Source organism: Bos grunniens, chromosome 21 (assembly GCF_055505025.1).
Source record: "Bos grunniens cultivar Pamir isolate PY7600 chromosome 21, Bosgru_T2T1.0, whole genome shotgun sequence".
Classification (NCBI taxonomy): domain Eukaryota; kingdom Metazoa; phylum Chordata; class Mammalia; order Artiodactyla; family Bovidae; genus Bos; species Bos grunniens.
Window position 1 is genome coordinate 59,093,112 of NC_141185.1, and position 24,075 is coordinate 59,117,186.

Consider the following 24,075-nt stretch of genomic DNA (forward strand, 5'->3'; position numbering starts at 1 on the left):
GTTCTGAGATGCATGGTTTGGTTAAGGCATTAACTGGTGTTTCCCCACGAAGAGTTAATGGTCATGTACATTATAAAGATGCTGTGAGGGCAATCTTTCTCAAGGAGATTCATAGTGAACATCTGCAGATAAAAAGCTCTGAACATACTGCAATCAAAAAACTATCTTAAGTATATTTCATCTCAAATTCTTCCAAACTGTTTTTCACCATGAAAACTTTGTGTGTGTGTGTGTGTGTGTGTGTGTGTGTGCGTGCGTGCGCACGTGCGCATTAACATGTGTGTCTAGAATAACCATTAACATCTCACTGACTTAGTATTTTAAGGAGCATATTTTGGGAAATTTCCATAGCTATTATTGAGCTGTTGCAGTTGTAACCCTGGATAGAACTAATCGACTTTGAACTCCCTGCAAAACCTTATGGGACAACAGATACTTCTGGGGCTTTGCTGATCATTTTATCCTTGAAGTGTACAGAAACAGATTTCTCTCACTCAAATTATATTTAAAATAATTTTAGAATGTTTGCTACTGAATCCATCTAACTTTATCATTTAAAACATTTTCATGTGTTATATACTTTCACAGCTGAAATATTTTCGCATCCTAAATGGAAGAAAAAAACCTTGCCATGTCCTCTTTTCAGAATTTTGCAGATAAAATGAATAAATCTTCCAGCTTCTTCCTAACATGTTCAGCTCAGGACAGCCTGGCCTGAATACAGTGTGGATAATGTGATGCAAATTAATTTTTACATGGGAGTTTAACTTTTATAGTGGAACTCCTCAAAGGTAAGAGTGATGAAGGTGAAGGAGGCCTTAATCACTTGAAAGAGAAAGTTATACAGAAAGGAAGCAAGGTACAAGCAAAGTTCACTGTCTTGCCTAAGTCCTGTAGCTAACTGTGATAAGGCACTGCAGTGGAGGCCAGATGGCCTGTTTCCTCTCACTGTTCTTTTCCCAAACACACAAGATCTCACAATCCCAGCAAGAGGAAATGACTTAGGGACGAAGGCTTCAGAGGAGGAAAAAAAAATAGAGGCTTCCAATAAAAATCATCTCTAGAAGGAATGAAGCTGTTATTGGCAAGTCAACCAGTGAGAGAGACGACTTTGGAAAGAAAGAAGTTCTATCTTCTGTCCACATGTCTGTTAGAGAATGTTTGCAGGTAAGTTCTTTGGGGAAATAAGCCAAACAGCCAGGTAGAGATGAAATGCACACCCAGGGACCCAAAGTCAAGGTAAACAATCGGATGCGTTTTAAGATTTGTGTCTGACTGCAGAAGACACTGGTGATCTTTGTCTCTGCATTCACTCTCTGGCCTCCTGGTTCACCAGCAGTTCATCTCCATTTTTTTTTTTATTATCCAGCAGGAGAAATACAGTGGTGGGAGGGGGAAGCTGAGGGCCAAGAAGGGGAAACCAAGGGCAGTGCAGCCGATGCTCTGTGATCTGGGAGCGTGTGAATTTTAGGTCAGCTAAATCAGGACACAAAGCTCCAGCTGCTAAAACCACAAAGGCCCACATATAGTTTCCCTGGCTCAATTGATTCCCAGCTTCAAATCTGCGGAAGAAGAGAGCCTTCCATGGGGGGGACCTTCTTCTTCCCCAATTAGTGCCTTTTCACAGCGGCAGGATGGAAAAGGTTTTACTCGGCAACATTACTGAGCATCAGTAATATGCAAAAGATCTGTGAAATCAATTCCCATTATTTCGAAGGACGCTGCCTAGTAAAAATAATGCATAGTAAAAACACTGTAACGAAACTGCTGCTTAATCTGCCGTGATTATCTAAGACGAACCAGAAACTGTTTCATCCTTATTTTGCAGCATCTGCTCAGTGGTACATAAACTGCAAATGCCATAGTCAGGCTTCATGCTTTGGTGGTGGAAACTGAATTTGGGGGTGTCTTTGGGATAGAACTTCTAAGGGATCGAACACTGGGCTGAAGATCATTAAAACATTTCCATTCTTATCTCTCTTATTTGTTAAATGCATTGCTAGTTCTTGAGTTATATTTTTATTAATGTAAAAATTTTAAAAGCTCAAAGAATGAACGGTAGTGGCGTGTTCTTAAAAAAAAATACTAGATTGATCATTATGCAAATGGAACACTGCCCACATTCCTCCTCCCCTGTTTGCCCCTCTGCCCCTTGCTAATAACAGTCAGCCTTGTTTAGCCGCAACTTGGCAAAACTCTCCTACATTTTTGCCGCTCTATATTTCAGCCATGACTTTTGTCATATTATGAAGAGAAACTTGCACCTGGCCAACCAACTCACATGCCAAGCTCCAGCCCATTGAGGTTTAAAATGGATTTGAATCGATTGGCCTATGAAATTCCAAATGGATAAAAAAGGCAGCAATAAAAAGTCACAGTAGAGTCAGCTCGCAGAGGTGAAAATAAAATAAAGATACCCTGAGAGGTAGCAATCACTTCCAGTATCTTTAAAAACACAGAGAGTATTTTTGCCCTCTGCAAAGTTAAAGAAAGAAAAAGCAGCTAATAATAGGTATCATGAGAACAGAAGGCATTATTCTTTGAGCATCTCTGATGCAAAGAAAGAGTTTTTGTTTTTATTATTGTTATTACAACTTACAATTAACCTGATGCACAGGTATTTCCTGGGGGCTTCCCTGGTGGCTCAGATGGTAAAGAGTCTGCCTGCAGTACAGGAGACCAGGGTTCGATCCCTGGATTTGGAAGATCTGATGGAGAAGGGAATGGCTACCAACTCCAGTATTCTTGCCTAGAGAATTCCACAGACAGAGGATCCTGGAGAGCCACAGTACACGGGATTGCAAAGAGCTGGACAAGACTGACTAACACTATTACCCTCCTACAGGTATTTGCTATTGGACGATGTGTTATTAGCTGCTTTTGTGCTTGCTTATTTGATCAGTTATGTTGACTCTTTGTGACCCCATGGACTGTAACCTACAAGGCTCCTCTGTCCATGGGATTTCCCAGACAAGAATACTGAAATGGGCTGCCATTTCCTCCTCCAGGGGATCTTCCCAACCCAGGGATTGAACCCACATCTCCTGCACTGGCAGGAGGATTCTTTACCACTAAGCCAACTGGGAAGCCTGTGTTATTAATTACCTTCAGAGTAAACATGTTATGAGAAATGGAGCCCTTCTCTTCTCTAGGGATTTGTGATTCCCCAAGAACTCTTCTCGGCATATCCTCAACTCTGATGCTTTCTTCTCTACCGGGGAAGACGAGCAGAGAAAGTCCATGCATTTGTCAGTCTTGGCCCCTGGTGATAACTGTGCCATGGAGGCAGCAGGCATTTGGAACTGCCATGTCATCAAGGTGAGGCTGACCCTTGATTCAGCCAAGTGAGGCCCCCAAATGCCAAATAGCATCTACTTCAGTCCAACTAGAATGTGTTTATGAATCACTTCAGATCTTGTTACAAATGCCAGTCTTGAGTGAGGGGTTCTAGATTCTCTATTTCTAACAAGCCTGGGTGCCTGTGGCCAGCCGAGGGACAGATGCTGCTCATCCATAGACAGTACCCTGAGTACCATGGTTTAATACGTTGGGCCCCTTCCTTTCAATCAAATGTCACTCATTTTAAAACAAACTTCTGAATGTCATAGAAATCTAGGCCCAAGCCTAGGAGAATGGAAAATCATGGCTCCAGAACCACAGATACAATCTGATCAAAAGGATATTTTGAGGTCAGATGAAACGTACTGCAAACATGAGTCAGTGAAAGCAAGAAAGAGCTGAGACTCATAAAGAAAACCAACGGCCAGGAGGTGGAGATCCAGTCTCTTCTTAACTGTTCAAAGTCACCAGCTGATAATGACATCAGTTTCAGTATGTTCAATTTTATTTGTTGATGTTTTTGATCTAATTATGTTTAATGCGTACATATCTTTTATTGCAAGCAAGTTCAAATCTGCTTTTTTTACAAAAGAAATCCATAGGTTGAAAAACGAAACCATCACAAAATAAAAATTTATTCTTCTTCCTTGCAAAACAAAAGTGTTGTTAATATTTGTGACATTCCACATACTCACATTGTCACTGGGTGGTTGATCATTGACAAAGTTATTGGAAAATTCACCCTTAGCTCTAAAGACATCTTGGCTCATTATACGGATGCATTCTGATAAATGGAGCTCATGGCAAGCTGAACTGTGACTTTTTAAAGATTTGTTTGAATTGCAAACCAGTAATGTTAATATTCTAATCGGTATTAATAGAAAATACATTCCAGATGGTACACTTACTTTAGCCTACAAAAGAACAAAAAAGATTATTTTGTATTTAAACAATTGCAGAAGGACTATTCCTGTGGGTTCATCTCTTAGCACCTGTTCCATTCTGCAAGTAAAGTCATGCCTTGGTGTAACCTAATGTGGCAGCCACCCTGCAATAATGGGCTCACTTTATTATCTTGGTTTCTGGGTCAATGTTGCCTAAACCAAAGCATCTCATCAATTACAAGCCTGTTTTTTTTTTCTTTTTTCTGGACAAAGGATAAAAAAAAATGAGAAAGAAAAGAAAAAAAAAATGTTTGAGTGTAATATTACTACTGAATATTCCTATTTCCCTTAATTTTGTGATGTTATTTTTATAGAGGGAATCCAATTTTTAAACAAACATTCATATGCATATTTGCAGGAAGGTAGAGATTTTATCTCTGCTACACAGGGGAGGTACCTGTGAGGCAAAAAGCACAGATATAATCTTCAAATGTATAGGCTGTGAGTAATGTCCAGGTCAAGTTATATATATAACCTGTATTTTTATCCCTGCATAGAATTTAGAAACTAGGGTTTACCTGGCAGTCCAGTGTTTAACACTCAGCACTTCCAATGCAGGAAGGTTAGATGTAGGTTAGATCCCTGGTCATGGAACTAAGATCCTACATGCCGCACAGCACCACAAAGAAAAAAAATAAAAGATTAGAATTGAGAAACTAAAATGGATTTTTTTCCCTAGTTTATCCGTGGTTTATCTATTGGGATAATGCTTCTGTACATATGAGTTGGCAGAAGGGATGGCAAGTAGCTTATGGAGATAACTTAAGGAACCTGACCAAAATATATTTTTTTTAAGTACTAGCTTATTCCTTTTATTTAAGAATGTAAATCCAAATTGAATATCATCCACTCAAGTCACAATCTACTTATTTTGTCAAATGAACTATCTCAAAGTACCTTGTTGAAAATCAGGTTTTACCCCTTAAAAGAGATATAAGCAAAAAATACATAAGAGCAGTAGAGAAAATATTCCTTCCTTCCACATTTTAGAGAATTCTTTTCTGGAAAGAGTAAAGTCCTTAGCTGACTTTCAGAGTGATTCACTTTTTATTCCACAGGTAAACTGCTTCCGCTCTCATTTTACCAAGTGTTCCCCTTTCTGTACAATTTCAAATATATCTGCATTTTAGAAGGGATTTTTCAAATGCTGTGTTTTACACACACAGCTGCCAAAGACTCTAAATCTGAAGAATGCTCCTTTTACAGACAGGGATAAACAGCTCGATTTGGAAGTGTCAATAGAAGCCTGCATTGTAGGTTGTGAATCGTTCCAGTGTTATTTTTACAAGTGATATGTTTATTTTTGTGATCAGTGAGAGGTTTGGTCTATGAGTCCCAGCTGAGAATCCCAAGCACTTCCTCAGTTCTCGAGAAATGGAGGACACCTGGGAGGGGACTCAGCGAAAACTACAAACTCTCAGCCCCAACACATGCAGACAAGATGCCCGAGAGCTGCGGCTCGGTTGCCAGTTCAGAAACAAACAAAATTACAAATCAAATCGAGTATTTCTGTCTGATCGTCCTTCACCTCATGTCTTTGATTTAAAACAAGCAGATCAAGAAACAAACATTCCCCCAAAACACTCCCCCCCACCCCTCCCCAGGCCATTAGGATCTCCAAAGTAAATAAGAAGTGGTACTGCCGGGCGTGAATTGCTGCCTCAATTCCGGGGAGAATCCTGATTTTAGCACCACTGTACCAAATTTGTCATTTAGGGAAGCTCTTGTTCCCTTTATTGAGTTCCACTGTAGCGAACAATTTCTGCCTGCATCCCTCGTGTGTCCTTTAGGTTTTATTATCTTTCACTGTGAATTGAGCCTCCACCATCAGTTTCACGGGAAGCCTAATTTCGCTCACTGCTTATACATATGAGGAGACACCCCTCCCAGCCTCCCCCCTCCAATGTTCTTATCAAATGAAGAATTGTGGATAAGGGTTAGGTGCAGATAAACATGAGTGTAGCACTTCCAGAAAGGTCGTGACCCCCCCATAAGGTGCTTCTTGTTATGCCTGACCTTCAGATTTTCATCATCAGCCCGCCTGACAACTTAATAATGCAGAGGAGCCGGATTCATTTCGCCCCTCTGAGAAAGCCAGCACGGGACGCCCTTTTCCCTGATTATTTCTCTGCACTCCCGGCTGCCCTTTATAAGCCAACCAGAACTCCATCAATCATGCTCCTCTCTTCCCTCGCCTTCTCAGTTCCCCCCGTTCCAAAGCCTCTAAAACCTGCCCCGTTCCTTTTGTTTGGGGCTGCCGTAGGTACACAGTGATTCCCCAAAATGGGAGTGATGGAGGAAAAAAAAATAAAAAACACCTTGAGCAAATCACCACTCCACTTCCTGTGTTTGTGAATTTCTGTCGGAACCTGTGAATTTCTTTTTTCTTTCTTTCTTTCTTTTTTTTTTAAAGAAACGCTTTCAAAAGTTCTTACCCTCATTGGTGCGTGTGACTGTCATCCCCATCTCTCAATGAGCTCTGATCAGTGATAGGGTTTAAAACACCCTGAATGTAAGTTAGAGGTTTTTTCTGGCCTGGTTTCTTCATTACTGTGGGTGTTGTTGTGAGAGCTTTTATTGTTCTGATAGTAGTAAAAGGAGATGAGACTTGTTTCGCACCTTCCTTTCCAAGCCTCTCTTCTCCTGGCTGCGGAGAGGAGAGAGAGAAAAACAGAGATGCGGATGAAAACAGAGAGGAGATTGTGGGAAGAGAAAACAGAGTGGGTTTGTGAGAGGACTGGGGCGTTTGTTTCACTTTCGTTGTTGTTTTAGTCACTAAGTCGTGTCTGAGTCTTTTGCGATGCCATGGACAGTAGCCCGCCAGGCTCCTTTGTCCATGGGATTTCCCAGGCAAGCATACTGGCATGGGTTGTCATTTCCTTCTCCAGAGTATCTTCCTGACCATGGGATTGAACTGGCCTCTACTGCATTGGCAGCCCAATTCTTTACCAGGGAGCCACCTGGGAAGCCTCAGTTTCACCTTGATCAGAGTGAAAGTGGATGCAAACGTTTGCAGGGGAGAGCAGAAGTGCTTTGGGAAGGTGATGATACAGATTGGATTTGGACTCTAAGAGCTGTAATAAACCTATTCTATAAAATATGCATAGAGTTCACCTTTCACCTTGTAAGCATTCTCCAGCTAGAGAAGAAGTAGTTTCGGAGAACAGGATAAAGCAAGTTCTCACCAGGGTACATATTGTATCTGGCTAGCACAAGGACCATGGACTGTGGCAGGCTTACCTTTGCTTTCTTGAAAACGGAGTGCATCTCCCCTCAGCCAGATTCAGCTGCACGAAGGACTGTCAGCTGATCCATCCAGATCACGGACATGCTAGGCTGCCAGGGTGCTGGATGGAAAACCTGTGCCCAGCTGGACTGGGGTGCCAGTGTCAGCCCAGTTCCCATTAGGCTGCTGCACTAAACTAGAATTTTTTTAAGAAAGGGAAAGGTAAAGACTAGACCATGGAAAATACAATACATTCCCATGATGGCCAAATAGCCGTTAAAGAAAAAAGCAAAGAAACAAACAACAACAAAAAAAGAGATCTTAAATCATCTTTGACAATAGCAAAGGCAAGAAGTAAGTGCAGAAAATACATCACATAATGTTTACTCAAAGGCATATATCCATCCCCTACTTCCCAGTAAAAACATGCAAAACCCTATGTTGAAATCGGAGAAGGCAATGGCACCCCACTCCAGTACTCTTGCCTGGAAAATCCCATGGACGGAGGAGCCTGGTAGGCTGCAGTCCATGGGGTCGCTAAGTCGGACAAGACTGAGCGACTTCACTTTCCCTTTTCACTTTCATACATTGGAGAAGGAAATGGCAACCCACTCCAGTGTTCTTGCCTGGAGAATCCCAGGGACAGGGGAGTCTGATGGGCTGCGGTCTATGGGGTCGCACAGAGTTGGACATGACTGAAGCGACTTAGCAGCAGCAGCAGCATGTTCAAATAGAAAACAAGTTATCTGTCTTGCTTTCTTTCTTGAGTAGGTCACCAGTAGCCTCACGACAGTGGATCTATCAGGAAACAGAAGAATTAATCTATTAATACAAACACTGATTGTGAGTCTGGTATGCATCTGGTCCTAAGTGAGACGCCATGGTGCTCAGAACCCAATAGTAACTGGAAATGAAGTATAGGTGGGAGGGGATCTAAAACCAAGATTTCCGATGTTAACGTTTTATTTTGAACACCTGTGTCTCCAAATTAATAGAATTAGATTGGAATATATGAATTTGACCTGACCTCAAAGAATTTAGTGTACATGTGTGTGAAGTCATATGAAGTCGCTTCAGTCATGTCTGACTCTTTGCGACGCTATGGACTATAGCCTGCCAGGCTCCTCTCTCTGTGGGATTCTCCAGGCAAGAATACTGGAGTGGGTTGCTGCTCCTTTCTCCAGGGGATCTTCCCGACCCAGGTATCAAACTCACATCTCTTATGTCTCCTGCATTGGCAGGCGGGTTCTTATCCTCTAGTGCCACCTGGGGAGCCTGGCTGTGTATCTGTGTGTAGCTCATGTTGCATATGTTCATGTATATATTTTAGAATAAAGAAGTCATGGTGCTTATGCTCTGGATTATTTCAGAGGTGAAAGCCAAATTATCTTTACTGAAAGAAGTTAATTTGGTACCCTGGGAGATTAGAGACACCAGGAACGATCATCACTGACCTTCTCCATGTTTATCCTGTAGTCCTCAGGCAAGGTAGACTGCTCGGAGGTGGAGATACCCTCGCACAGACAGGTTTAAAGTGAAAGATGATGAATTTATCTTGACATTTCTTGATTTTTGACAAGTGCCAGATGTGTAGGTAGAGTTATCTGTGGATGGACAGTTGTATACATGAACACTGGGGTGAGATCAAGACTAAACAGATTAGTAGAAAACCTGAGAAAAGATAGAAAAGTGTGAAGAATGAGACAAGACATAAAGAGAGAACCCTGGAAAATACTAAGGGTAAATGAGAGGCCTTTGTAAGCAGCACCAGATAGGTTCAGAAATATGAAATGAAATTGCTTGGTTTCTATCTTTACTTACTTTTTTAACATTCCTCTCCACCTTCCCCATCAGGTAAGCTCTGTTAGCGCAAAGGCTTGCTCACAGATAAATCTGGAATATAGTAGAACCCCAAATAAGCATGCACTTACAAACAAAAATGAATAAATGGGTCAAAGGAAGACCTGGAAAGTGTGATGTCACAGAAACATGGAAGTAGAGCTTACATCTTATACCCTTAGAAGGTTTTGAAAAATAGAACACCAAAAGAATGTGCAGTTAAAGAAGTGGGAGAAAAGAGATTTTATTTGCCAATTTTGGTAGTTGGTTGAGGGGTCTTTCCACAGAGCAGTAAGAGCAGAAAGTGGGTTGTTGAGTGTTGAAAGATGAAAAAGACAACAATATGGAGGCTACCGAATATAAAATTTCTTTTCAAGAAAAGTTTGGATAAAAAGTCTTGGCAGCCAGACATGCGGGTAGATTGGCAGCAGATGCTTTTCTCCCTTTTCAAGTATTTATTGGCAGTGGTCAGAGCTGAGCATCTCAAGCAGATTTGTTTTGCTTTGCCCAGGTAAATGTAATAACTTTTTTATACCTATAAACCCATAAGGAGCTAGGTTTTTAATTTTGTTATTGTTATTTAGTGTCTAAGTCCTGTCTGACTCTGTGACCTCATGAACTGCAGCACACCAAGCTTCCCTGTCCTTCACTATCTCCCGGAGCTTGCTCAAACTCGTGTCCATTGAATCGGTGTCCATTGAATTGAATGGCCATCCAACCATCTCATCCTCTGTTGCCCCCTTCTCCTCCTGCCCTCAGTCTTTCCCAGCATCAGGGTCTTTTCCAATGAGTTGGCTCTTCGCATCAAGTGGTCAAAGTATAGAAGTTTCAGCTTCAGCATCAGTCTTTCTAATGAATACTCAGGGTTGATATCTTTTAGGATTGATTGGTTTGATCTTGCAGTCCAGAGGACTTTCAAGAATCTTCTCCAGCACCACAATTGGGAAGTATCAATTCTTCAGCAACTTTCATTATAAAGTGATGTGTATTAATTGTATAAAACACAAAAAAGAATGAAAGTAAACACTTCACCTTTTTATCCATGTTTAGTGTCTTATTGTATTTTCTAATATTTTTCTCTACATGTTTTTAAAAAGGAATCATTCTATATTTGTAGTTTTATATCTGTATGCTGACATGTATTTTTTCATGAATCACGCTAGTAAATGTTTTTAAAATGTGGCTTTTAGTTGACCCCATATCCTATGGAAACACATCTATATCTTTCTCTTTCTATATATATAACTTATATAATATAGTCTATATATGGTGGTGGTGGTTTAGTTGCTAAGTTGTGTCTGACTCTTGTGACCCCATGGACTGTAGCCTGTCAGGCTCCTCTGTCCATGGGATTCTCCAGGCAAGAATACTGAAATGGATTGCCATTTCCTTCTCCAAGTCTATGTGTAATTTATATAATATAATCTATATATAATTTGTATAAGATAATCTATATATTTAATTATTCTTATCTGTATATAATCTATTTATACATATGTTATATATGTAAATATGTTATACATAATATACTTACATGTAGTTTATGTAACTGTTTTTATATTCAGGGATATTTAGGTTCATGTAGGATGTTTGTTCAGAGAAGGCAAAGGCACCCCACTCCAGTACTCTTGCCTGGAAACTCCCATGGACGGAGGATTCTGGTAGGCTGCAGTCCATGGGGTTGCGAAGAGTCAGACACGACTGAGAGACTTCACTTTCCCTTTTCACTTTCATGCATTGGAGAAGGAAATGGCAACTCACTCCAGTGTTCTTGCCTGGAGAATCCCAGGGACAGGGGAGCCTGGTGGGCTGCCGTCTATGGGGTCGCACAGAGTCAGACACGACTGAAGCGACTTAGCAGCAGCAGCAGCAGGATGTTTGTTATCCTTTGTCTGCCCAGCAGCTTTGGAACATCCTTCTTATATTTGAGGGAATGCTCCTGCACATGTCCTGTCTCTGCATCACATTTTTTCTTACATACAATCCTCTTGTTAGCCACCCCACCTTTCTCTCCTTCACAGCTCTCATTCCACCTGACCAGTGTTTGCCAGAACTCCTGGTACAAATATCTACAAAATCATGTCTGCTGGAGATTTTTTTGATGGAACTTACTCTTATCTTGGAAAAAGATGGAACTTTACTCTCATCACCTTCCTAACCTGGTGGCTGTATTTCAAGGGCAAAGTCATAGATTCAACAAAGCTTAGGAAGTCTTGATACCTACTGTTTCCATGAGAAAACACATTTTCAAGGCAGAATCACTGAGTTAATTCTGAGCTACTGGGTAGCAATAACTTCTTAATCTGGATACCGCCTTCCTGTCTTATATCCATGAAAGAATGTCTCTCAGAGAATCTGATTAATATTATAAAGCACTGAGAGTACATTCTCTTATTTCTTTGTGTGCTGGGTGTGCTTTGCACATCTTTCAGAGACACGTCATTTCAGAGATGAAATGACTAGGCTAGGCCTCAAGTCACATGCAAACTGTACCTTAGCGTTTTGAACAATATTGTGATCATTGCTTCTTTGGAGGAGTTTGCCTTGGTAGACTGGGGTAAGAATAAAAAGAAAAGTCCTTTGTGAGGTTAAAAATCATGATCACAATAATAAAAAGTATTAGTGTAACTTAAAATGACTTCTTCCTATCATCCTCCATGCTTTGACTTTCCCAAAGAGAAACCCAAGTAAGACGGTAGGCACTGAGAGAGGGCATCAGAGGGCAGACGGACTGAAACCACAATCACAGAAAACTAGCCAAACTGATCAGACGGACCACAGCCTTGTCTAACTCGATGAAACTAAGCCATGCCGTGTGGGGCCACCCAATACGGGCGGGTCATGGTGGAGAGGTCTGACAGAATGTGGTCCACTGGGGAAGGGAATGGCAAGCCACTTCAGTATTCTTGCCTTGAGAACCCCATGAACAGTATGAAAAGGCAGAAAGATAGGATACTGAAAGATGAACTCCCCAGGTCGGTAGGTGCCCGATATGCTACTGGAGATCAATGGAGAAATAACTCCAGAAAGAATTAAGAGATGGAGCCAAAGCAAAAACAGCACCCAGTTGTGGATGGGATTGGTGAGAGAGGCAAGATTCGATGCTGTAAAGAGCAATATTGCATAGGAACCTGGAATGTTAGGTCCATGAATCAAGGCAAATTGGAAGTGGTCAAACAGGAGATGGCAAGAGTGAACACTGACATTCTAGGAATCAGCGAACTAAAATGGACTGGAATGGGTGAATTTAACTCAGATTACCATTATATCTACTAATGTGGGCAGGAACCCCTTAGAAGAAATGGAGTAGCCACCATAATCAATGTTGAAGCTGAAACTCCAATACTTTGGCCACCTGATGCGAAGAGCTGACTCATTTGAAAAGACCTGATGCTGGGAAAGATAGAGGGCAGGAGGAGACGGGAACGACAGAGGATGAGATGGTTGGATGGCATTAAACCGACTCAATGGACATGGGTTTGGGTGGACTCTGGGAGTTGGTGATGGGAGGCCTGGCGTGCTGCAGTTCATGGGGTCTCAAAGAGTCGGACACAACTGAGCGAATGAATTGACTGAACTGAATGACTGAAACTGAAAATAATAAGCTTCAAAGAATTTGCTTTGTAAAGTTCTATTCTGTGGGAAAAAAAAGGAAAAGTCTGTCATTTTGAAACAGAGGATCACCTAGTGAAAACGTGATGTGCCAAAAGTGAGATGGTGCGGGAAGTATGCTCTCCTTCAATCTGACCTACTGCTGGCTGGAGCGGGATTTACAGAAAAGGAGAGGGTTGATCACTCCCTGCATCCCTGCCGAGTGGGTTCCATGTGCTCTCTTGGGTATGCAACAGAGTCCTGACCTCAATATCTCCCTTCTCTGGCTTGGCAGGGGCTCTTCTTGGCAGAGAATCAATCGGTAAGCCTGACTAGATTAGGATTCCAAATATTTAACTTGAATCTATTACCGAGAAGAGTTCTTTCCTAATCTGAAATATAGGATGAGTCATTGATATTCATTTCTAAATAAATTCCATTCTCATTATTGGGAAGAGCAGGTTATTTGGGTAACTCAAGCGAGATAACCTAATTAAAACTTGATATAAAAATTCAGCATGCCATATAGTACTTCACCTGTCCAAAGTAAACACAGACAAGCACGATTTATTTTACTGGAGCATCCCTCATGCAAAATTACCAGTGAGTATATCACAACCAATTACAGGCCACTGTATATGCAAATTATTACTCTTTCAATTATTTATAGAGAGCTGTGAGTGTACAAAGTTCTTTAGAGAGCATCAAACACAGAAGACAGGGTCTCTGAATGAGGAAATCTGAACAGCAGAGGCACTTCTCATGGAATGATATGGTTGGGTGGCAGAAAAAGAATATGAAATTCACTTGCAGAAAGTTAAAGAAGAAAAAGGGCGGGTATATGGCTTAAGATCTTCAGAAAATCCAGAGAAAACTAGTCACCAGAATAAGGATGGGCTTCTTGCCAAATTAGGACCGTAGCATATGTTTTTGTTTTCTTGGCTTCCATCCCCCACTCCCAACCACTCGCCATTTTACTATGTTAGGTTCTAGACTTCCTTTTTATCTTTATTTTTCACTCAAACTTATGTGCAATAACAGGCATCGTAAGTGAAGTTAAGAACAAGCCACAACTGAAATGTAATATTTCAACTTACCTAACAGTCAAGGATAAATATCTGGAGTATATAAAAACCCAAAGATTAATAAGAAAATTACAAAGTACTCAACCCCAATTCATCAACAAATTATACAAAAAATGCAATTACCATAAAAAGAAACATAAGTAGTCAATTACACATATGAAAAGATGCTCAATATTACCAGTAACTGGGGGAAATGCCAGCTGAACAAAGATAGGCCTTTGGCAAAAATTTTAGAATTTAGTAATATATTGGAAACAGCAAAAGGAAATAAATACTCTCAAACAGCTGGTTAGAGTATAAGACTCATGTGTCTGTTTTGGAGAAAACATGCAGTCTTCATTAAAATTGTTCTTAAAGGGCATATCCAGTGCCCTAGCCATTCCACATCTTGTTGACTACCTACTATAAGAAACATACTTCCACTGCACACAGGAGATACATTTAACAATGCTTTTTCTATATAAAGAAGCAAAACTTATAAAGAATGGCTTTATAAGAATGGCTTATAAAGAAGCCATTTGTAGAGATGTCGATGGGCCTGGAGAGTGTCCTATAGAGTGAAGTGAATCAGAAAGAGAAAAACAAATATTATATATTAATGCATATATGTGGCATATAGAAAAATGATACTGATGAACCTATTTACAGGATAGGAATAGAGACACAGACATAGAGAACAAACATACGGATACCAAGAGGGAAAGGGGGTGAGAGAAATTGGGAGATTGGGACTGATAGATATACACTATTGATACTATATATAAAATGGATTACTAACGAGAACCTACTGTAGCACAGGGAACTCTCCTTAAGGCACTGTGGTGACTTGAATGGGAAGGAAGTTCAAAAAGGGGCAGAAAGCTGATTCATTTTGCTGTACAGTATACACTAATACAACATTGCAAAGCAACTATACTCCAATAAAAATTAATTAAAAAAAAAAGCTACTTGGGGCTGTGAAACTGTTCTGTTTAATAAAATCTTCAGTTCAGTTCAGTCACTTAGTCGTGTCCGACTCTTTGCGACCCCATGAATCGCAGCACACCAGGCCTCCCTGTCCATCACCAACTCCCGGAGGTCACTCAGACTCACGTCCATCGAGTCAGTGATGCCATCCAGCCATCTCATCCTCTGTCGTCCCCTTCTCCTGCTCCCAATCCCTCCCAGCATCAGAGTCTTTTCCAATAAGTCAACTCTTTGCATGAGGTGGCCAAAGTATTGGAGTTTCAGCTTTAGCATCATTCCTTCCAAAGAACGCCCAGGGCTGATCTCCTTTATGATGGACTGGTTGGATCTCCTTGCAGTCCAAGGGACTCTCAAGAGTCTTCTCCAACACCACAGTTCAAAAGCATCCATTCTTCAGCGCTCAGCTTTCTTCACAGTTGAACTCTCACATCCATACATGACCACTGGAAAAACCATAGCCTTGACTAGACGGACCTTTGTTGGCAAAGTAATGTCTCTGCTTTTGAATATGCTATTTAGGTTGGTCATAACTTTTCTTCCAAGGAGCAAGCATCTTTTAATTTCATGGCTGTAGTCACCATCTGCAGTGATTTTGGAGCCCAGAAAAATAAAGTCTGACACTGTTTCCCCTGTTTCCCCATCTATTTCCCATGAAGTGATGGGACCAGATGCCATGATCTTTGCTTTCTGAATGTTGAGTTTTATAAAATCTTAGGCACGTGATATTATTCATTTGTTAAAATCCATAGCATTTACAATACGAAGAGTGAGTCTTAGTGGAAACTGTGGATTTGGTTTAGTAACAATATATCAATATTAGTTTACTGGTTGTAATAAAAGTAACCCACTATTGCAAAACGTTGGTAATAGGGAACATTTGGGGATTGGGACTGCATATATGGGAACTCTCTGTCCCTCTTGCTCTGTTTTTCTGTAAACCTAAAATATTGCTCTTAAAAATTAAGTTTACTAATTAAAAGAAGAAAATGGGAAATGTTGAATATTACTGAAGATATGGGGGTGCAAACAATGACAATGCTGACAATCAGGATGATCTAGAAAGGAGGGGTGTGAATGTGTGTGTGTGTGCACACATGCATGTGTGCATGTGCATGAATGTGTTTAACCTATAAACAATGGTGGTAGTGAATATATCTTGCTTTTATATCTTTCTTATCTTTTATTTTTAAATATAGAAGTGGCTTTTCTCCCGTTAGAGAGTAAGTTTCTTGAGAGATAAAAGGTTTTCTTACATCTTACTACTTTCCAGTCACCCTAAGCAGAGAAATATTGATGTTATTGTCTAAAAGAAGATTATAATTCTGATCAATGCATTTCACTTTTATATAGATCGGATAAACCAAAAGTGGGCTAGAAAATAACATTAGGTAAGAGTAATATTAAGATAGTTTAACCCTAAAGAGTATTAAGTATTAAAAAAACAAAAATGTGTCTTTCTTAATTCATGAATTTTCTATAATGAATTTACATATATTTTTGTTTCTAGAAACATTTGGTTATCATGGTCTCCTCATTTCACTTACCTCCACCCACATCTGTAACAACCTCTACCACATTCATTCCACATTTGGGATTCTTTAACTATGACAAAGAAAGTGCTGGATTATTGTTTTGCCCTTTATTTGTTGATTTCCATTCTTGGCACTGTACACCTTGTGTTCCTCTCTTTCCCGCCTTTTTACTTAAAAATCTTAATTGGATGCCGTAGCACTGCCAGCTCGCATCTGCCTCTCATCATCCAAGCTTTTGTGTCTGTCCTTGTGCGGGACTATAAGCCAAAGCTTCCAAACAAACTGGATCACAGATCAGTAAGTTACCAAGTAGTCCGTTCATGGATTCAAAGAACAGTATGTAGAGCGCCAAGAATAAAGTTCAGATGCTGAAAAAGCCTCTTGGATTTTAGGTTAGGTTTCTGAGATATTGACGTTTACATGAACAGGTCACCCTCATAAGATATTTGAGAAGGACTCTGGAGTCAGAGCAAAGGACTGCTGAAAGATTCAATCTATTACAAACTGACTTGGCATGGGAGGATCCTCCTGAAGAGTAAAGAAAACCAGTGCAGTGTCACTTAACAGCAAACCGTGTGCTTGACTCAGCGCCTATTCCATTTGTTACTGTTCAGTTCAGTTCAGTTCAGTCGCTCAGTCGTGTCCCCATGTGACCTCTTTGCGACCCCATGAACTGCAGCACGCCAGGCCTCCCTGTCCATCACCAACTCCCAGAGTCTACCCAAAACCATGTCCATTGAGTCGGTGATGCCATCCAGCCGTCTCATCCTCTGTCGTCCCCTTCTCCTCCTGCTCTCAATCTTTCCCAGCATCAGGGTCTTTTCAAATGAGTCAGCTCTCCCCATCAGGTGGCCAAAGTGTTGCAGTTTCAGCTTCAACATCAGTCCCTCCAATGAACATCCAGGACTGATCTCCTTTAGGATGGACTGGTTGGATCTCCTTGCAGTCCAAGGGACTCTCAAGACTCTTCTCCAACACCACAGTTAAAAAGCATCAATTCTTTGGCGCTCAGCTTTCTTTATAGTCCAACTCTCACATCCATACATGACCACTGGAAAAACCATAGGCTTGACTAGACGGACCTTTGTTAGCAAAGTAATCAGATCAGATCAATCAGTCGCTCAGTCGTGTCCGACTCTTTGCGACCCCATGAATCACAGCACACCAGGCCTCCCTGTCCATCACCAACTCCCAGAGTTCACCCAGACTCATGTCCATTGAGTCAGTGATGCCATCCAGCCATCTCATCCTCTGTCGTCCCCTTCTCCTCCTGCCCCCAATCCCTCCCAGCATCAGAGTCTTTTCCAATGAGTCAACTCTTCACATGAGGTGGCCAAAGTACTGGAGTTTCAGCTTTAGCATCATTCCTTCCAAAGAAATCCCAGGGCTGATCTCCTTCAGAATGGACTGGTTGGATCTCCTTGCAGTCCAAGGGACTCTCAAGAGTCTTCTCCAACACCACAGTTCAAAAGCATCAATTCTTCAGTGCTCAGCCTTCTTCACAGTCCAACTCTCACATCCATACATGACCACAGGAAAAACCGTAGCCTTGACTAGACGAACCTTTGTTGGCAAAGTAATGTCTCTGCTTTTGAATATGCTATCTAGGTTGGTCATAACTTTCCTTCCAAGGAGTAAGCGTCTTTTAATTTCATGGCTGCAGTCACCATCTGTAGTGATTTTGGAGCCCCCCAAAATAAAGTCTGACACTGTTTCCACTGTTTCCCCATCTATTTCCCATGAAGTGGTGGGACCAGATGCCATGATCTTCGTTTTCTGAATGTTGAGCTTTAAGCCAACTTTTTCACTCTCCTCTTTCACTTTCATCAAGAGGCTTTTGATTTGCTCTTCACTTTCTGCCGTAAGGGTGGTGTCATCTGCATATCTGAGGTTATTGATATTTCTCCCGCCAATCTTGATTCCAGTTTGTGTTTCTTCCAGTCCAGCATTTCTCATGATGTACTCTGCATATAAGTTAAGTAAGCAGGGTGACGATATACAGCCTTGACGAACTCCTTTTCCTATTTGGAACCAGTCTGTTGTTCCATGTCCAGTTCTAACTGTTGCTTCCTGACCTGCATATAGGTTTCTCAAGAGGCAGATCAGGTGGTCTGGTATTCCCATCTCTTGAAGAATTTTCCACAGTTTATTGTGATCCACACAGTCAAAGGCTTTGGCATAGTCAATAAAGCAGAAATAGATGTTTTTCTGGAATCTCTTGCTTTTTCTATGATCCAGCAGATGTAGGCAATTTGATCTCTGGTTCCTCTGCCTTTTCTAAAACCAGCTTGAACATCTGGAAGTTCACGGTTCACATATTGCTGAAGCCTGGCTTGGAGAATTTTGAGCATTACTGCTTTTTAATATGCTATGTAGGTTGGTCATAACTTTCCTTTCAATGAGCAAGGGTGTTTTAATTTCATGGCTGCAATCACCATCTGCAGTGATTTTGGAGCCCAGAAAAATAAAGTCAGCCTCTTGTTTCCACTGTTTCCCCATCTATTTGCCATACTGGGGAGGTGACAAAGCCGGAGAAGCTTATAGATCTGACAAGGAGAGCAATGCTTTGTCTGTAAGGCCACAACACATTTATGAAGACACATTCTTTGCCATGAAGTCCCACAGAAACCTGGAAATGCATGTCTTTATTATGATGTGTTTGTATTTCAGTTTTGAAATTCAGGGGCAGTTGCTCAAAAAAGAAAAGGAAAGATGTGACCGAAGTCATTGCACATTCAACCTAGACAGGTTTCTTGTCAAGAGCTTAAGTTTATCAAGATAAACTTCTGTCTCTCTTAGAGATGAAAAGTATTTGGGAGAGAAGAGGATGTACAGAGTTCTTGAATAAAGCTTATTGTTTCCAGCTGCTGCTGCTTATATACTTCAGTCACGTCCAACTCTGTGCGACCCTATGGACTCTAGTTCACCAGGTTCCTCTGTCCATGGGATTCTCTAGGCAAGAGTACTGGAGTAGGTAAACATGCCCTCCTCCAGGGGGTCTTCCCTCCCCAGGGATCAAACCCTAGTCTCCCATACTGCAGGCAGATTCTTTACCAATTGTTTCCAGTGACATAGAATTTACAGAAATGTAAAAGAAACTTATTAACTATTGACTGAAATGTTTATGTAAAAGGACATTGTATTTCAAAGAATTTCTAAGATACAAGAAATAAAAAAGATTAATTTGATCACCAAAGCAATAATTTTGGAACAAATTTTAAATAAAGGCATAGTAAAAAAGCAGATATATGATAATTTTTCGTAGACAATACAATTTTTAAGCGAGAGTAGAAATATGATGAGACTAAAATTGCCAGACAAAACTTTTTTCTTCCCTCTTGATAGACCCTGAATCAAAGGGTGAAAGGCTGAACTGAAGTACATAGGAATAAAACTAATAATAACTGAGTGTGACTGTGAAATAAAGGGACCCTGAGAAATGAGAAGACACAAACATCCAGAATCATAACTTTGTATTTGAGACTTTTTATTAATAATATTTGTTAAATTATAAAATGATACCTTCTCATTGAGGTAAAAGTGGTATGCTGCTGCTGCTGCTAAGTCGCTTCAGTCGTGTCTGACTCTGTGTGACCCCATAGATGGCAGCCCACCAGGCTCCCCCTTCCCCGGGATTCTCCAGGCAAGAATACTGGAGTGGGTTGCCATTTCCTTCTCCAATGCATGAAAGTGAAAAGTGAAAGGGAAGTCGCTCAGTCGTGTCCGACTCAGCAACCCCATGGACTGCAGCACACCAGGCTCCTCCGTCCAGGGGATTTTCCAGGCAAGAATACTGGAGTGGGGTGCCATTGCCTTCTCCTAAAAGTGGTATAGGGATGAAAAATAATGATATTCCTTTCCCCACCTCTAACCCTATCCTTTGGAATCAGTGCAGCCCTGTGTATCATATTCTTCCACATATTATCATGATAAAGACTAAAAGTATTTTAAATATTCTTAGATCAAACTTGGAATTCCTTGCTAATATAGATCATGTATTATTCAACCATATATCCCCAGTAAATAAATAATGATTGAATAAATAGAGAAATGAATGAATGTTTATCACTGTTTAATGGTAAAATCTCTTGAGGCAAGGTATCATGTCTTATTAATCTTTGCATTCTAATTAACTAGAACCTTGGCATGTTATAGTTATAGGTAATTAATTTTTTTGACTTGTTGACTAAATGAAGGAAAGATGGATGAATTTCAACCTTAAGTTGAAATTGAAAGGGGCAAGTGAAGGAGAAAAATATACAATAAAATAAAGAAATGTAAGGAAAAGAGATGAAGAAAGTGTGAAAGAATTAGAAAAAGAGGAAGTTGGAGGAATAGAGAGAGAGGAACAGATGAGGACAGATAGAGAGACCTGAAGATAAATCCCCATATTTAGACAATACACGTTGTAGCTGGAAAGTTAAAAGAGAACCCCTAGCAGAGAGAATTTTCTAAGTCTCAATGATCTACTTGTCAAGAACCATATTTAACTCCTCTTTTCTTTTCCTCCACATCTTTCAGGCTATGCGTGTGTGCTCAGTCACTTCTAGGGACTGTAGCCCGTCAGGCTCCTCTGTTCATGGGATTCTCTAGGCAAGAATACTGGAGTGGGTTAACATGGGATCACGTCCAGGGGATCTTCCCAACCCAGGGATGGAACTGCATTTCCTGCAGCTCCTGCATTGCAGACAGATTCTTTACCACTGAGCCACCAGGGAAGCTCTCTCTGATGTTTTGCCAATTCTTTATTTTCTTACAAGCCCTTCATCCCATTTTCCTGCCTAGTCATAATTTATTATGTTAATGGCTATGATATTAATTCTCCCTGCAATATTACTTAAGTCATAACAGTGCCTAATAAAACAAATTTGACTACTCTATCATGCTTGCGTGCATTCCTGCTAAGAAACTTCAGTCATGTCTCTTTGCAAACCTGTGGACTGCAGCCCTCCAGGCTCCTCTGTCCATGGGATTCTCTAGGCAAGAATACCATAGTGGGTTGCCCTGCCCTCCTCCAGGGGATCTTCCCAACCCAGGAATTGAAACTGCATCCTTTACATCTCTTGCATTGGCAGGTGGGTTTTTTACCACTAGAACCATCAGGGAAGCCTTCTATTATGCTTAATAAGCCCATAACTTATAGTCCAAAATTCAAGGGCTACATTCCATAGGGTTGCAAAGAATCAGACACGACTGAAGAGATTTAGGAGGCACACACGCATAAGCTTTTATTATATATTTTGAATCTTTTTGAACTTGTTCATTCAAGATAGATAATTTATCATTTGTCTAACGTAGTGTACCTTTTCCCATTTTCACTAAACCCTGAATGTTTTTGCTTCAATATACAATGTTTTTGCTTCAATATATAGAGTATATTGTACATTATTCAACTATAAGTGTGTAATATATGTAGCTATATGTGAGTGCTTCCTTTGAATGCCAAGAATATTAATAATATAACTTTAGAATATAATATCAATATGGATTAATTCTCTTGAAGCTTCATGATAAAATTGAATGTATGATTGATTCATTTATTCCTTCATAAATAAAGTCAAGTATCTATATTGTGCCTAGAAATTATGATAAGCAAGAAAATAAACATATTAATAGCTCCTACCTTGATGGAACTTAAAGAGTCTGGTAAAAAGACAAATAGTTTCAGTCATATAGTATTACTATTACAATAGGTGAAAAATAGATGCCTCAAAATAACATCAACACGTGTCAAAATGTGAATAACTAAAAACTAAAACAAATAAGCAAAAACTTGTTACAATATCTTGGAAAGAACTTCTACTGGTTATAAACTCAATTAGATTGAACTGGGAAAAATAACAATTGTCTGTTTCATGCTTTGTCTCATGATCATGAAAGTGAACAAGTGAAAGTGTTAGTTGCTCAGGCGTGTCCAACTCTTTGTGATCCCATGGTCTGTGGCCCGCCAGGCTCCTCTGTCCATGGAATTCTCCAGGCAAGAATACTGGAGTGGGTTGCCATTGCATTCTCCAGAGGATCTTCCGGACCCAGGGATCGAACCCGGGTTTCCCTCACTGCAGGCAGATTCTTTACAGTCTGAACCACCAGTGGTCCTAAAATAAATCAAAGCCTCTTTTTACAGATGCCATACCATCTATTTCCCATCTCAGAACTCCAGTTTTTGTTCCATGAAGAATGCGGAATAACTATACCTGTTCTGTACAAATGATACCTTTTGAGGCCCAAAGTTTCCTCTTCTGTCTTTCTGCATTTCATTCAGAGTTCCAAAAAAACAGCAGGAAAGGAAACAGGATTGCTGATGAAGTACAAGATCATCACAATTAAAGTTCTCAAGGAATTAAATCTCTCACTCCTGGCAAAACACCATGCCATGTATTTAACTCAGCATCCTGTGCCAAGGAGGTGAAAAAAGCCAGAAAATATCCTGTCCACAGGTATGTTCCATTCAATAATTATAACATCCATAATTCCTTTTACAAACACTATGGTTATTGTAAAATTGTCAATCTTGCTAGCCTTTGTGGTAAATGTGAACTATTCATTTCACTGTCATTTTAATTGACATTTCAGATTACTAACACATGAAGAAATGTTTATATGATTATTAAGTATTTCAGTAGTTTCTTCTTTGACGTACCTGTTTGAGTTCTTTGTCCATAGTTGATATTATTTTGTTTTTTAGATTGATGTTTAGTAGTTCTTAATACATTTCAAATAAGATTATTTGTTAGTTATGTTTATTCTAAACAGCTTCTTCCTTTCTGTACCTCCCTTTTTCACTCTTGATGGTTTCTTTTAAAGAATATAAACACAATTCAGCTAATGTAATAACTTTTCTTTATCAATTTTTAATTTGGGGTTAAAGTTTTTGGCTTTTGTTTAAGAATCCTTTTCTATTACTTCTATATTGCTACATTATAATTTTAGTTTTATTGTTTAATCTTTCACATTAAGGTCTATAGTTCAAAAGAAGGGTGGAAGCCAAAGTGTCAAGTACGACAGAAAGACAGGAAAAGCACAAAAAATGAATCCCCCAAAAGTAGGCAATAATAAATATAAGAGCATAAATTAATAATATAGAAAGTTGACATACAATAGAGGAGATAAGCAAAGTCAAAAAATAATTTTTAGAAAAGTCAATAAAGATAGAGAAGACAAAAATTGCAAATATTAAGAATAAAAAAAGCACATCACTATAGATCCTGAGACTTTAAAATGATCAGGCAGTGATATTACAAATATGTTGTTGTTAATAAATTTGAACTGACACAAGCTGAAATAGACAATGAGCATAGTCCTTTAACTACTAGGAAACTTGAAAACATAGTTGAAAACCCCACCTTATTGAAATACCCCCAGCACATAACGTAGACCTCTAATTTTTCTAAATTCCTAATGAATGCTTTATAAATAGCTAACATTTTAGGACAATCAGAGATGGTTATTGGGAATGTAAATAACATTTCTGAATGAAAATATGACAATATTTTTTTAATTGAAAAAAAAATTGTACTTGAAAAGATAATTCCTTTTAAAGGTGTTTACTCAAA

General features: G+C 39.9%; 1 long non-coding RNA gene across 3 annotated transcripts in view; it reads left to right on the top strand.

The window, feature by feature from the left end:
* Positions 1-787: 787 nt before the first annotated feature.
* Positions 788-24,075, top strand: part of LOC147349786 (uncharacterized) — a 48,707-nt gene continuing 25,419 nt past the window's right edge. Inside the window, exons 1-3 of one of the 3 annotated variants that reach the window (XR_015150518.1) lie at positions 788-1,167; positions 2,618-2,845; positions 22,785-22,959. This is a non-coding gene — a long non-coding RNA (uncharacterized LOC147349786). Of the gene's footprint in view, positions 1,168-2,617; positions 2,846-3,152; positions 4,000-22,784; positions 22,960-24,075 lie in introns of those variants that run through there. The other 2 variants (XR_015150520.1, XR_015150521.1) reach the window with 2 other exon arrangements.